This window comes from Ranitomeya variabilis, chromosome 1, assembly GCF_051348905.1.
Source record: "Ranitomeya variabilis isolate aRanVar5 chromosome 1, aRanVar5.hap1, whole genome shotgun sequence".
NCBI classification, from domain to species: Eukaryota; Metazoa; Chordata; class Amphibia; order Anura; family Dendrobatidae; genus Ranitomeya; species Ranitomeya variabilis.
In genome coordinates, this window is record NC_135232.1 from 226,329,835 (window position 1) to 226,342,579 (window position 12,745).

Genomic DNA, 12,745 nt, shown 5'->3' on the forward strand with positions numbered 1-12,745 from the left:
ACGAGATGACAAGGGGTCATCGTTATCAAAGGATGTGACAGAAAGGGATGACGAATGCCGACGAAAGGGTTCAATGACAGACCCTGACTTAGACAGACGGTTTGACTGTCAGCGACGACTGAGAGGGGTCTCTAGTCGGTTAAGGACAAGTGCCAAGCCCCACGGCTTTAGGCAGAGGGGGGAGGTATGTAGCGTGGCTAAAGGTTTTCTAATCGACGGGAGGTATGTATCACAGAGAAGGCTTGTCGCTGTGATGTGACCCGGAGTGTTTTCTGTAATGCTCATAAAGTAATAAGGAATTGTGTAGTATATTTGGGTCCGGGTTACGGGTAGCTATGAGAGATGGGAGGGTCTGGCTACCCATATACCTCACCCCTGGGTAAGGGGCATAACCATGCCTGTCTATGTTTGTGTCAGGACCTGTGGTGATGTCACAACCACATGTCTAACCATGTGATGGGTTCTGGGTGTGGTTTCAGGCTACTTATTGGAGGTGTGTTTGGCACATGCTAGTGAGTGTGGGAGTCTGTCATGGTGGACAGATTTCCATGTGTCCAGGGCGGACACTACAGACAGGAGTCTGTGTGTCTGGAGGGGCAAGCCTCCACAGTGTGTTAAGGCTTCAGGACTGAGCCTGAAGGAACGGACATTTGTTTCCCTATGCCTGAGCCAAAGGCTATTTGTAAGACTGTTTACCTTTATTTTGCTGACTTAAACGGTTTATGGAGCGAATAAACCTACATGAACACTGAAGAGAATGTGCCTTCTGTTTCATCCTACGCATCTGAGCGAGTGAACCCCTACACAGGTTTGTGAGAGCCAGGATTCTTTCTGGTTGGTAGGTGATCAAATACTTATTTAATGCAATTAAATGCAATTTAATTATTTGAAAATTATACAATGTGATTTTGTTTTTTTTTAATTTTTAGATTCTGTCTCTCACAGTTGAATTGTACCTACGATAAAACTTACAGACCTCTCCATTTTTTCGTAGGTGGGAAAACTTGAAAGATCGTCAGTGTATCAAATATTAATTTTCCACACTGTAGGTATGGTATTAACTTTCTTTTGGTGACCATTTGAAACTTTAGTCCAAATTCACACTCCATTTTTCTTTCTTGTATGTCTAAAAAAAGGAAACAATTCATCAGTGATATCCGGTTGTTGTTTTTTCATTGTGACCCTTTTTTACGTTCCACGTGTCATCACTTTTTAATTTGCAATAAAAAAACAGTGGAAGTGTCTCAATCTTCTCTAAGCAATGAGTGAAAATTGGGCAGCACATGAATGCAATGATGGTATCTGTATGCAGTCTGGTTTTGTTTCCACTGGCCCATTCACTGCAATAGGGCAATTTATTCAGCAGATTAGTTCAAAGTAGGACATGTCTTCCTACTTTTTATGCAGACTAGGAATCAGCAGAAAAAAAAACCTGATGTGGTAATGAGGCCTTAAGCTGGGCTTACACAAACGTATTTTATAGGCCACATACAGAATTGTGTGAAGCTGGGGCGGGATATGGGCGCGGCAGGGGCATATACCTTATACCACATATCTTATGCCAGTCACTGACTGGAATAAGATTAGTGGCGAAGCGTAAAAAGTCGCACACCATTTTTTCAAAGGAGCCCAATTTATTAAGTGGCATGCGACTCTGAATGAATCAAGAGCATCTGACTCCAGCAAGCCTCTACATGAAGACAGCAGTGGACATTAACATTATTGATGATTTGGGCCATAGTCCAACATGGGAGAAAGAAAACAGACAGGAATCTGTCAATCAGGTTATGTACAGAAATTGCGTTTAACTTAAAAGGCATTGTTTGGTTTAGCCAAGATATAACCTATCTGCAAGATTGTTGACCGGTGGGTGTCTGACCAGCGACCTGCGGTTCATTTATTCCCTATGGTACGCTCAGCTTTTTCCAGTAGCCCAATATGTAATAAATGGAAATAAATTGGGCATTCGATCAAGTTATTGCTTATCGAACAGATAGGTGATAATACCTTATTGTGATGATGGGACCTATCACTAACTCATTGTGCCCTCTACAGGAGGGTGGTTTCACTGACAAGTTTATGTTAAAGCCACATATCAGATGTCTCCTTCACAAGCATACAGTTGAAACTAGAAGTTTTCTCAATATCTGACATGAAATCAGAATAAACCTTTCCCGTTTTAGGTCAATTAGGATTACCAAAACCCTTCTATATTATTTCAAAAGACTCTTTTTCGCTGATTACTTTGTATCTCCGTTCATACTGCACCCACACACACAAATGATACAGCATTTGAAAGGTAAACTTGCCCCCTTCAGCAAGAAAATAGCCAAACAAACCACACATTCACTATGTTATCACAAAATACATTTTAAACATTAATTTTCATAAAACTGCAGTAAGGAAAAATGACCTGCAGGTGGCACCACACTACCCCAAAGCACAATACCACAAAGCAGAAATAAATCCTAACATTTGCCTTGGGGGCTTTCCAGGTTACCGAACTCCTTGCCCAGCCGATTTCAGGCAGGTACATATTAAATATTTGCTACATATGTGGAAGTAGAATAAAAGTAAAACTTTACGTGTTTAAGACTTAAGTTTTAAAACTGAAGATATAACTGTCACGGGGAGACAAGGTGGGCAAGACCTAATAACCTGGGCCCCTGCAATTTCCCTCAGAGTAGGGAATCCTGACTGACCCTCTACTTAGAGTTTACACTGATGGTGTGCATGTCTAGGCCTCGACCCTCGCCCTGTCTCCTGTTTCAACCCTAGGCTGAAACCACCGCCCACCACCCAGTGAAAAGATCATACACCAATACCCACAGTTAGAACAGACAAGGATAACGGAAAATATACACCACGCCGCAGTCACTCAGGAATACACTATAAATGCGCAGGGCAAAATAAATACAAATATAGGAAGGAGTAAATAAGACAAAGGGAAATACACCACCAGCAACGATACTCCAACTTCTAGCTCACCACTCCAGACCGAGATAACAACGCACAAGACAGAAGCTATAATCGGCGACGCCCAATGTTCAGGAGAACTATTTAAAGGCAATGGGCATGGCCCAGCTTCCAATCCGAGCATAAGGTAAATTAACCCCGGAACAGCTAGATAAAATCTAGGCGACGCCAATAAGCACATAGTGGTCAAAAGCGGAATTACCGCTGTCTGTCGAACGACCTGGTCTGAACAGCGTCCGACATGACAGTACCCCGCCTTCTACGAGGGACCCCAGGGCCCTCACGGCTTATAGGACCCGGCTTGTCCGGATCGCGACGGTGAAAAAACCTGACCAGCCGATCCACATGAATGTCCGAGGCTGGTACCCAGGACCTCTCCTCAGGCCCATAACCACGCCAGTGTACCAAGTACTGTAAAGTGCGGCGCACTACACGAGAGTCAACCACCTTGGAGACTTCAAACTCCAAATTACCATCCACCAAGACTGGAGGTGGCATAGGCGCCGCGTCCACAGAACCCACCACCTTCTTTAAAAGAGACCTGTGGAAAACGTTGTGTATCTTATACACCGTAGGAAGCTCCAATCGGTACGCTACTGGGTTAATGACGGCGGTGACCCTAAATGGACCAATAAACCGTGGACCCAATTTAAGGGATGGTATTTTGAGTCTTATGTTTTTTGTGGATAACCATACCCAGTCATCCACACTCAGGTCCGGACCTGGCACACGCCTACTGTCAGCCACACGTTTGTACCTAGCACCCACACTCAACAGGCGCTGTTTAACTCTCCTCCAGACTGATGACAATTGTGCTCCTAACTGGTCCTCCTCCGGAACGCCGGAAGAGCCCCCCTGACTCAAAGTACAAAATTGAGGATGTAGCCCGTAAACACAAAAAAGCGGAGACTTCCCAGACGACTCCTGGCGGTGATTATTGATGGCAAACTCAGCCAAAGGAAGGAACGTAGACCACTCCTCCTGGTTATCAGAGACAAAGCAGCGTAAGTACTGTTCCAAATTTTGGTTCATATGCTCAGTCTGACCATTTGACTGAGGATGAAACGCCGAAGAATGAGACAACTTGATCCCCAGCCGTGAGCAAAATGCTTTCCAAAATTTTGCCACAAACTGAGTACCCCTATCAGACACGATGTCAGACGGAACCCCATGAAGTCTGACCACCTTCTGCACGAACACCTGAGCCAGAGTCTTAGCGTTAGGCAACGAAGGCAAAGACACAAAGTGCGACATTTTTGAAAAACGATCAACAATCACCAAGATGACCGTGTTCCCAGCTGAGGAGGGCAAATCAGTGATGAAATCCATGGAGATTTCCGTCCATGGCTTACTAGGTCCTCAAGAGGAAGTAGTGTGCCAACAGGACGGGAGTGGGGCGTCTTAGCCCTAGCGCACGTGGTACAAGCTGACACGTATGAGACCACGTCCTGTCGTATCTTGGGCCACCAAAACCGACGTGACACCAACTCCAAGGTACCTCTAACCCCTGGGTGGCCAGCCAGCACAGCATCATGATGCTCCGCCAAAACCTTTAGGCGGAGATGAAGCAGTACAAAAGATTTGTTGATGGGAAGCTCAGATGGTACCTCCTCCTGAGCCTCGGCAATCTCAGCCTCAACCTCGGTAGTGAGAGCCGAAACCACAACACCCTTTTGGAGGATGGGTACTGGATCCTCCCGAGGTTCTCCCCCCGGAAAACACCTGGATAGAGCATCCGCCTTAGTGTTTTTAGACCCCGGTCTGTAAGTGACAACAAAATTGAACCGCGTGAAAAACAATGCCCAGCGAGCCTGCCTGGGGGACAGACGCTTGGCTGACTCCAAATACAGCAGATTCTTATGATCGGTAATAACAGTAACCTGATGTACCGACCCCTCCAAGAAGTGTCGCCATTCCTCAAAGGCCAACTTGATTGCCAACAACTCCCTGTTGCCGATATCGTAGTTACGTTCGGCGGACGACAGTTTCTTGGAGAAATCGGCGCATGGACGCAAATCACTCAAAGATGAGCCTTGTGACAGCACCGCCCCCACACCAACCTCAGATGCATCGACCTCCACAACAAAAGGCTTCGACACGTCTGGCTGCACAAGAATGGGGGCCGAAACAAAACTGTTCTTAAGAAATTCAAATGCGCGCACAGCAGCCTCAGGCCAAACGGAGAAATTGGTACCCTTTTTAGTCATGTCAGTTAGCGGTTTAGCAATGATGGAAAAATCCTTGATAAATTTCCTATAGTAGTTAGAAAACCCAAGGAACCGCTGAAGTGCTTTCAGGTTATCAGGACGTTCCCAATGTAGCACCGCTTGCACCTTAGCGGCATCCATTTTAAAACCAGAAGCAGACACAATATAACCCAAGAAAGGCAACTCTTGAACAGAAAATACACATTTCTCAAGTTTAGCATACAGCTTATTCTCTCTGAGAAGCTGTAACACCTGCCTGACATTATCTAAATGAGTATCACGGTCGCAAGAATATATGAGAATGTCATCTAGGTACACGATAACAAATTTCCCCAAAACATGCGAAAACACATCATTAATGAAATGTTGGAACACTGCAGGTGCGTTAGTCAACCCAAATGGCATCACCAAATTTTCAAAATGACCCTCAGGGGTATTAAAAGCCGTCTTCCACTCATCACCTTGACGGACTCTTATGAGGTTGTACGCCCCCCTGAAGTCAAGCTTGGTAAACCACTTAGCACCTGCCACCTAGTTGAACAAATCTGGTATTAGTGGCATAGGGTATGGATCACGAACCGTAATCTGGTTCAATTCCCTGAAATCCAAACACGGGCGTAATCCGCCATCTTTCTTCTTCACGAAGAAGAACCCTGCTGCCACAGGCGAGGATGAAGGCCTGATGTGCCCCTTGCTCAAACTTTCAGCAATGTAATCCTTTAATGCTTGTCTCTCCGGACCGGAGATGTTAAACATCCTTGCTTTAGGCAATTTGGCCCCTGGTTTAAATCTAATAGTACAGTCATAGGGGCGATGTGGCGGCAACTCTGAACAACCCTTCTTAGAGAACACATCCACAAAATCCAGAAGTGACTCGGGAACGCTTGAAGTCACAGCAGACACACATGTGGCCAGGCAATTCTCCTGGCAGAATTCGCTCCACTGAATTATGTCTTGAGTTTTCCAGTCAATTACCGGGTTGTGCATAGACAACCATGGAAAACCCAAAACCACCTGAGCAGGAAGATTCCTGAGTACCTTACATGTAACCTGCTCGGAATGTAGAACCCCAATGTGGAGTTTCACCTCAGCCACAAATTCAGTAATCTCCCCCTGTGAGAGAGGATCAGCATTGATGGTGACCACACGGATAGGATGAGGAAGTTTTTCAATCCTAAAACCTGCTGTGCGCGCAAACTCCTCATCAATGAGATTTGTGGCTGAACCACTATCCACAAACACAGTAATTGGCAGCTCACTGCCAGCGATTATAACCTTAGCAGGGAGCATGCATTGAGAAACCACCATGGAGGATATACATAAGCTCAGAATGGTCTCCTCCACACCCTCTGAGCTTAGAAGTTTTCCGCCGTTGCGTCTTTCTTAGACAGTAGAGGACAGATGTTAATAAAATGACCAGTCTTACCGCAGTAAAAACAGGCTCCCTGCTTCCTGAGCTCAGGGGCTCGACGCTTCACATGTGACACCCCTGCGATTTGCATAGGCTCCGTGGGCTCACCTGCAGCAACCACACGTGAACCTAAACCCTCTCCCATAGGCGGTGTCTCATGCTCCCCCTGACACAAACGGCGATCAATGCGGACAACCAGACTCATAGCGGAATCTAGAGAAGTAGGAGTCTCGTACATCAGAAGGGCTTTTTTAACCCTTCCAGAAACCCCATGAATAAGCTGACTCCGCAGCGCTGGATCATTCCACTGTGTATCGATCGCCCAGCGACGAAATTCAGAACAGTAATCCTCTGCAACTCGCTCCCCCTGGCGAATAGTGCGTATCTTAGATTTTGCTAGAGCCATTCTGTCTGGCTCATCGTAAATATTTCCAAGAAAGGAAAAAAAACTCTCCACAGAGTCAAATGCAGCAGAATCAGATGGCAAAGAAAACGCCCATGCTTGGGGATCCCCGCTTAACAATGACAACACCAGGCCCACACGCTGAGCCTCATTACCTGAGGAGATCGGGCGCATACTGAAATATAGTTTGCAAGCTTCACGAAAAGAAACAAATTTACTGCGTTCCCCAGCAAATTTTTCAGGCAAAGGAAACTTAGGCTCAGCAACTCTACCCGTCGCTCCAGCTTGCACATTAGATACTGCTAGTCCCTGTTGCTGCACTGCCCCCCTCAAGTCAGTGACCTGTAGGGACAGCGCCTCCAACTGGCGGGTTATGGAAGTCATGGGATCCATGACAAAACAAAAAAAAAAAAAGGAAACCCCCTTTTTTTCTTTTTTTTTTGTTTTAAAGGCCGATTATAATGTCACGGGGAGACTAGGTGGGCAAGAGCTAATAACCCGGGCCCCTGCAATTTCCCTCAGAGTAGGGAAATCCTGACTGACCCTCTACCTAGAGTTTACACTGATGGTGTGCATGTCTAGGCCTCGACCCTCGCCCTGTCTCCTGTTTCAACCCTAGGCTGAAACCACCGCCCACCACCCAGTGAAAAGATCATACACCAATACCCACAGTTAGAACAGACAAGGATAACGGAAAATATACACCACGCCGCAGTCACTCAGGAATACACTATAAATGCGCAGGGCAAAATAAATACAAATATAGGAAGGAGTAAATAAGACAAAGGGAAATACACCACCAGCAACGATACTCCAACTTCTAGCTCACCACTCCAGACCGAGATAACAACGCACAAGACAGAAGCTATAATCGGCGACGCCCAATGTTCAGGAGAACTATTTAAAGGCAATGTGCATGGCCCAGCTTCCAATCCGAGCATAAGGTAAATTAACCCCGGAACAGCTAGATAAAATCTAGCCGACGCCAATGAGCACATAGTGGTCAAAAGCGGAATTACCGCTGTCGAACGACCTGGTCTGAACAGCGTCCGACATTACAATAACTGAATGCAGCCTATAAGGGACCGGACAGGTTCTGAACCATCAGATTTTCCGTATTATTGGATAGTCATTGAAAAGTCTATCTTCCTTCCAAGGTTGTGTATATATATATATATATATATATATATATATATATATATATATATATATATATATATATATATATATATATATATATATATATATATATATATACACACACACAGTGCAGACCAAAAGTTTGGACACACCTTCTCATTTAAAGATTTTTCTGTATTTTCATGACTATGAAAATTGTACATTCACACTGAAGGCATCAAAATTATGAATTAACACATGTGGAATTATATACTTAGCAAAAAAGTGTGAAACAACTGAAATTATGTCTTATATTCTAGGTTCTTCAAAGTAGCCACCTTTTGCTTTGATGACTGCTTTGCACACTCTTGGCATTCTCTTGATGAGCTTCGAGAGGTAGTCACCGGGAATGGGCTTCCAACAATCTTGAAGGAGTTCCCAGAGATGCTTAGCACTTGTTGGCCCTTTTGCCTTCACTCTGCGGTCCAGCTCACCCCAAACCATCTCGACTGGGTTCAGGTCTGGTGACTGTGGAGGCCAGGTCATCTGGCATAGCACCCCATCACTCTCCTTCTTGGTCAAAGAGCCCTTACATAGCCTGGAGGTGTGTTTGGGGTCATTGTCCTGTTGAAAAATAAATGATGGTGCAACTAAACGCAAACCGGATTGAATAACATGCCGCTGCAAGATGCTGTGGTAGCCATGCTGGTTCAGTATGCCTTCAATTTTGAATAAATCCCCAACAGTGTCACCAGCAAAGCACCCTCACACCATCACACCTCCTCCTCCATGCTTCACGGTGGGAACCAGGCATGCAGAGTCCATCCGTTCACCTTTTCTACGTCGCACAAAGACACGGTGATTGGAACCAAAGATCTCAAATTTGGACTCCTTAGACCAAAGCACAGACTTCCACAGGTCTAATGTCCATTCCTTGTGTTCTTTAGCCCAAACAAGTCTCTTCTGCTTGTTGCCTGTCCTTAGCAGTGGTTTTCTAGCAGCTATTTTACCATGGAGGCCTACTGCACAAAGTCTCCTCTTAACAGTTGTTGTAGAGATGTGTCTGCTGCTAGAACTCTGTGTGGCATTGACCTGGTCTCTAATCTGAGCTTCTGTTAACCTGTGATTTCTGGGGCTGGTGACTAGGATAAACTTATCCTCAGAAGCAGAGGTGACTCTTGGTCTTCCTTTCCTGGGGCGGTCCTCATGTGAGCCAGTTTCTTTGTAGCGCTTGATGGTTTTTGCCACTGCACTTGGGGACACTTTTTCAAAGTTTTCCCAATTTTTTGGACTGACTGACCTTCATTTCTTGAAGTAATGATGGCCACTCATTTTTCTTTACTTAGCTGCTTTTTTCTTGCCATAATACAAATTCTAACAGTCTATTCAGTAGGGCCATCAGCTGTGTATCCACCAGACTTCTGCACAACACAATTGATGGTCCGAACCCCATTAATATTTGCCAAATGCCAGAATAATGAGAGACCGAGAATGTTTTAAGGCATATTTACTACTTACTGCAAAGACAAAAGTTTGCATACACTAAGATTACTGTGCCTTTAAACAATTCTGGACTGCCCATATGATGATGTCATGTGTTTGGAAGTGTTTTTTGGCAACATCTGAGTTAATTAGAGACATACCTGTGGATGTATTTTAATGCACACCTGAAACACACTGCTTGGGGCAGGAGGCTGAGTCTCTACTGAACGCTATAACACAGTGGCTACATTTGAGGTTTATCATTCACTTTACTCTTGGGTCTTGTGTGCTTATGTGCCAAATATTTATCCTCACAGCAATGGATCTCTGATATAGATTTAATTTGTGCTCTTATTTGCAAATTTTGGTGGTCATTTCCACACAAGCATAAGCACTTTATACTCCTGTCACAGATAGCCACCTGGTTGATTGTTATATATAGATTCATAAGGCTGTTTAGTGGCTCTTTAGCTCTCATTATGCTGGAATTTGGCAAATATTTATTCTGATTTCATATCAGATATTGAGAAAAACATGCATGTGTCTTTATATATAGTGTATGTAAACTTCTAGTTTCAACTGTATATACATACTGTATATCAGAAACAAAATAAAAAGCATTATTAATCTATTTCTAGTTCAAAGTAAACCAATCTTTTTTGAGGAAAGGCATAAGGCTGGAATCGTGTGAAAGTATAACATCAGATGCGATATGCTACTAACCCTTGGCTCCTGCTCTGCTGTGAGTGTGATCTGAGTGTCAGTGCTCTGTGCTCCCATCCTCTCATATCAGAGAACAACAGTACTGGTGCAGAGGAGACGGAGAAAGTAATTTCTCCATCTCCTCCATGGCCTATCTTGTCGAATATCGAACTGCACTGGGATGACATCCGAGTGCAGTCCGATGTTTCACACGCACCCATAGATTTGTAAGGGTGCGTGTGATCCGAGTCTCGCTACCAATCACAGCATGCTGCCATTGTTTTCTCATGCCGAATCTGTAATAATGATGGACTGCTCTGATGCGTTCCTACTCCTAAAGACAATCATGCTATGTGTTTAGCGTCATGGGGTTTTACAAGTAACGTGTTATGGTAATGTACAGCATGTAAGTAATGTAAAGTGTTAAGGTACCGTCACACTCAGCAACTTTGCAAAGAGAACGACAACAATCCGTGACGTTGTAGCGTCCTGGATAGCGATCTCGTTGTGTTTGACACGCAGCAGCGATCTGGATCCCGCTGTGCCATCGCTGGTCGGAGCTAGAAGTCCAGAACTTTATTTCGTCGCCAGGTCGGCGTGTATCATCATGTTTGACATCAAAAGCAACAACGCCAGCAACGAGCATAGGGGGCGTCGCAGCGTCTCCTTCTAGCCAGTCGGTACACTCCGGCTGTTTGAAATGGAGCTAACAACCAGCGAGAACGAGAAGTGAGTCGCCGTTACATCACTGGATCTCTCCTGCATCGTTCTGGAGTTGCTGTGTTTGACGTCTCTACAGCGACCTAAACAGCGACGCTCCAGCGATCTAGTTTAGGTCGGCTCGTTGTCTATATCGCCGCAGCGTCGCTGAGTGTGACGGTACCTTTAATGTATAATAAGGGAAGTGCATAGTGCAGGATAGGCACAAGATTAGATTAAGGATAAGAAGTACTGGTTATATAGTAAGTGGTTTAACAGCAGTATAGAACATAGGATAAGAACAATAGGTGGTTAATCCTACAAGATAGGACATAGATAATAATAGCCCAGTGGGTGGTAACTAGTGTTAATTAAAGGTGGGCAACTTCCTAGTAGTGACAGGAGATAGGGAAGTTTAAAGGCCCCGTCACACATAGCGAGATCGCTAGCGAGATCGCTGCTGAGTCACAAGTTTTGTGACGCAACAGCGACCTCAGTAGCGATCTCGCTATGTGTGACACGTACCAGCGACCCGGCCCCTGCTGTGAGATCGCTGGTCGTGTCGGAATGGCCTGGGCCGTTTTTTGGTCGTTGAGGTCCCGCTGACATCGCTGAATCGGTGTGTGTGACACCAATCCAGCGATGTCTTCACTGGTAACCAGGGTAAACATCGGGTTACTAAGCGCAGGGCCGCGCTTAGTAACCCGATGTTTACCCTGGTTACCAGCATAAATGTAAAAAAAAAAAAAACAGTACATACTCACCATCTGATGTCCGTCAGGTCCCTTGCCGTCTGCTTCCCACACTGACTGAGCGCCGCAAAGTGAAAGTGAAAGTACAGCACAGCAGTGACATCACCGCTGCGCTCTGCTCTCACTGTACGGCGGCGCTCAGTCAGAGCAGGAAGCAGACGGCAAGGGACCTGACGGACATCAGATGGTGAGTATGTACTGTTTGTTTTTTTTGGTAACCAGGGTAAACATCGGGTTACTAAGCGCGGCCCTGCGCTTAGTAACCCGATGTTTACCCTGGTTACCCGGGTGCTGCATGGGACTTCAGCATCGTTGAAGACAGTTTCAACGATGCCGAAGTCGTTCCCCTGATCGTTGGTCGCTGGAGAGAGTTGTCTGTGTGACAGCTCCCCAGCGACCACACAGCGACTTACCAACGATCACGGCCAGGTCGTATCGCTGGTCGTGATCGTTGGTAAATCGCTATGTGTGACGGGGCCTTAAGTCCAGTGGGCTCCTAAGGTGAGCATGTGTCTACCATTCGAGGCAGTAGGACGCCATACTGGAATCCTAAGCGTACTCTTATGTCACACCTGGAGGCAAAGGTCATAGGGGCTGCCGGGCCCATCGTGTGCTTTGGCATACAGGGGAAGATGAACAGGGACCAGCCAATATGGAAGATAATGGATCCCGGGTTCACTGCTGAACGAGAAGGGAAAACCCTGGGGCTAACAGAGCCAGTGGGTGAACGGATCCTCAGGGAGGAACGAACGAATGCTAGGGCTGAAGATGTATTGTGCTAAGGAAGTAAGGAATAAGCAGTGCTTACTATACCCCACATGTTATCACTTGATGAACTTGAACTAACAAGTAAACGGTTGCTTGTTGCAATGAACTTGGTGTCCCATGAATTATGTGCGGCAGCTCCTGAGGATGGAGACTGTGGAGGACTGCGGCCTACAAGTGAGTGTAATGCACACCTGACAGCACACTGGGACACCGTTTGCCTGTAACG

General features: G+C 45.7%; 1 protein-coding gene across 4 annotated transcripts in view; it reads right to left on the reverse strand.

The window, feature by feature from the left end:
* Positions 1 to 12,745, reverse strand: part of ABCB9 (ATP binding cassette subfamily B member 9) — a 159,039-nt gene that overhangs the window by 123,467 nt on the left and 22,827 nt on the right. The gene's annotated exons all lie outside the window — the stretch shown is intronic.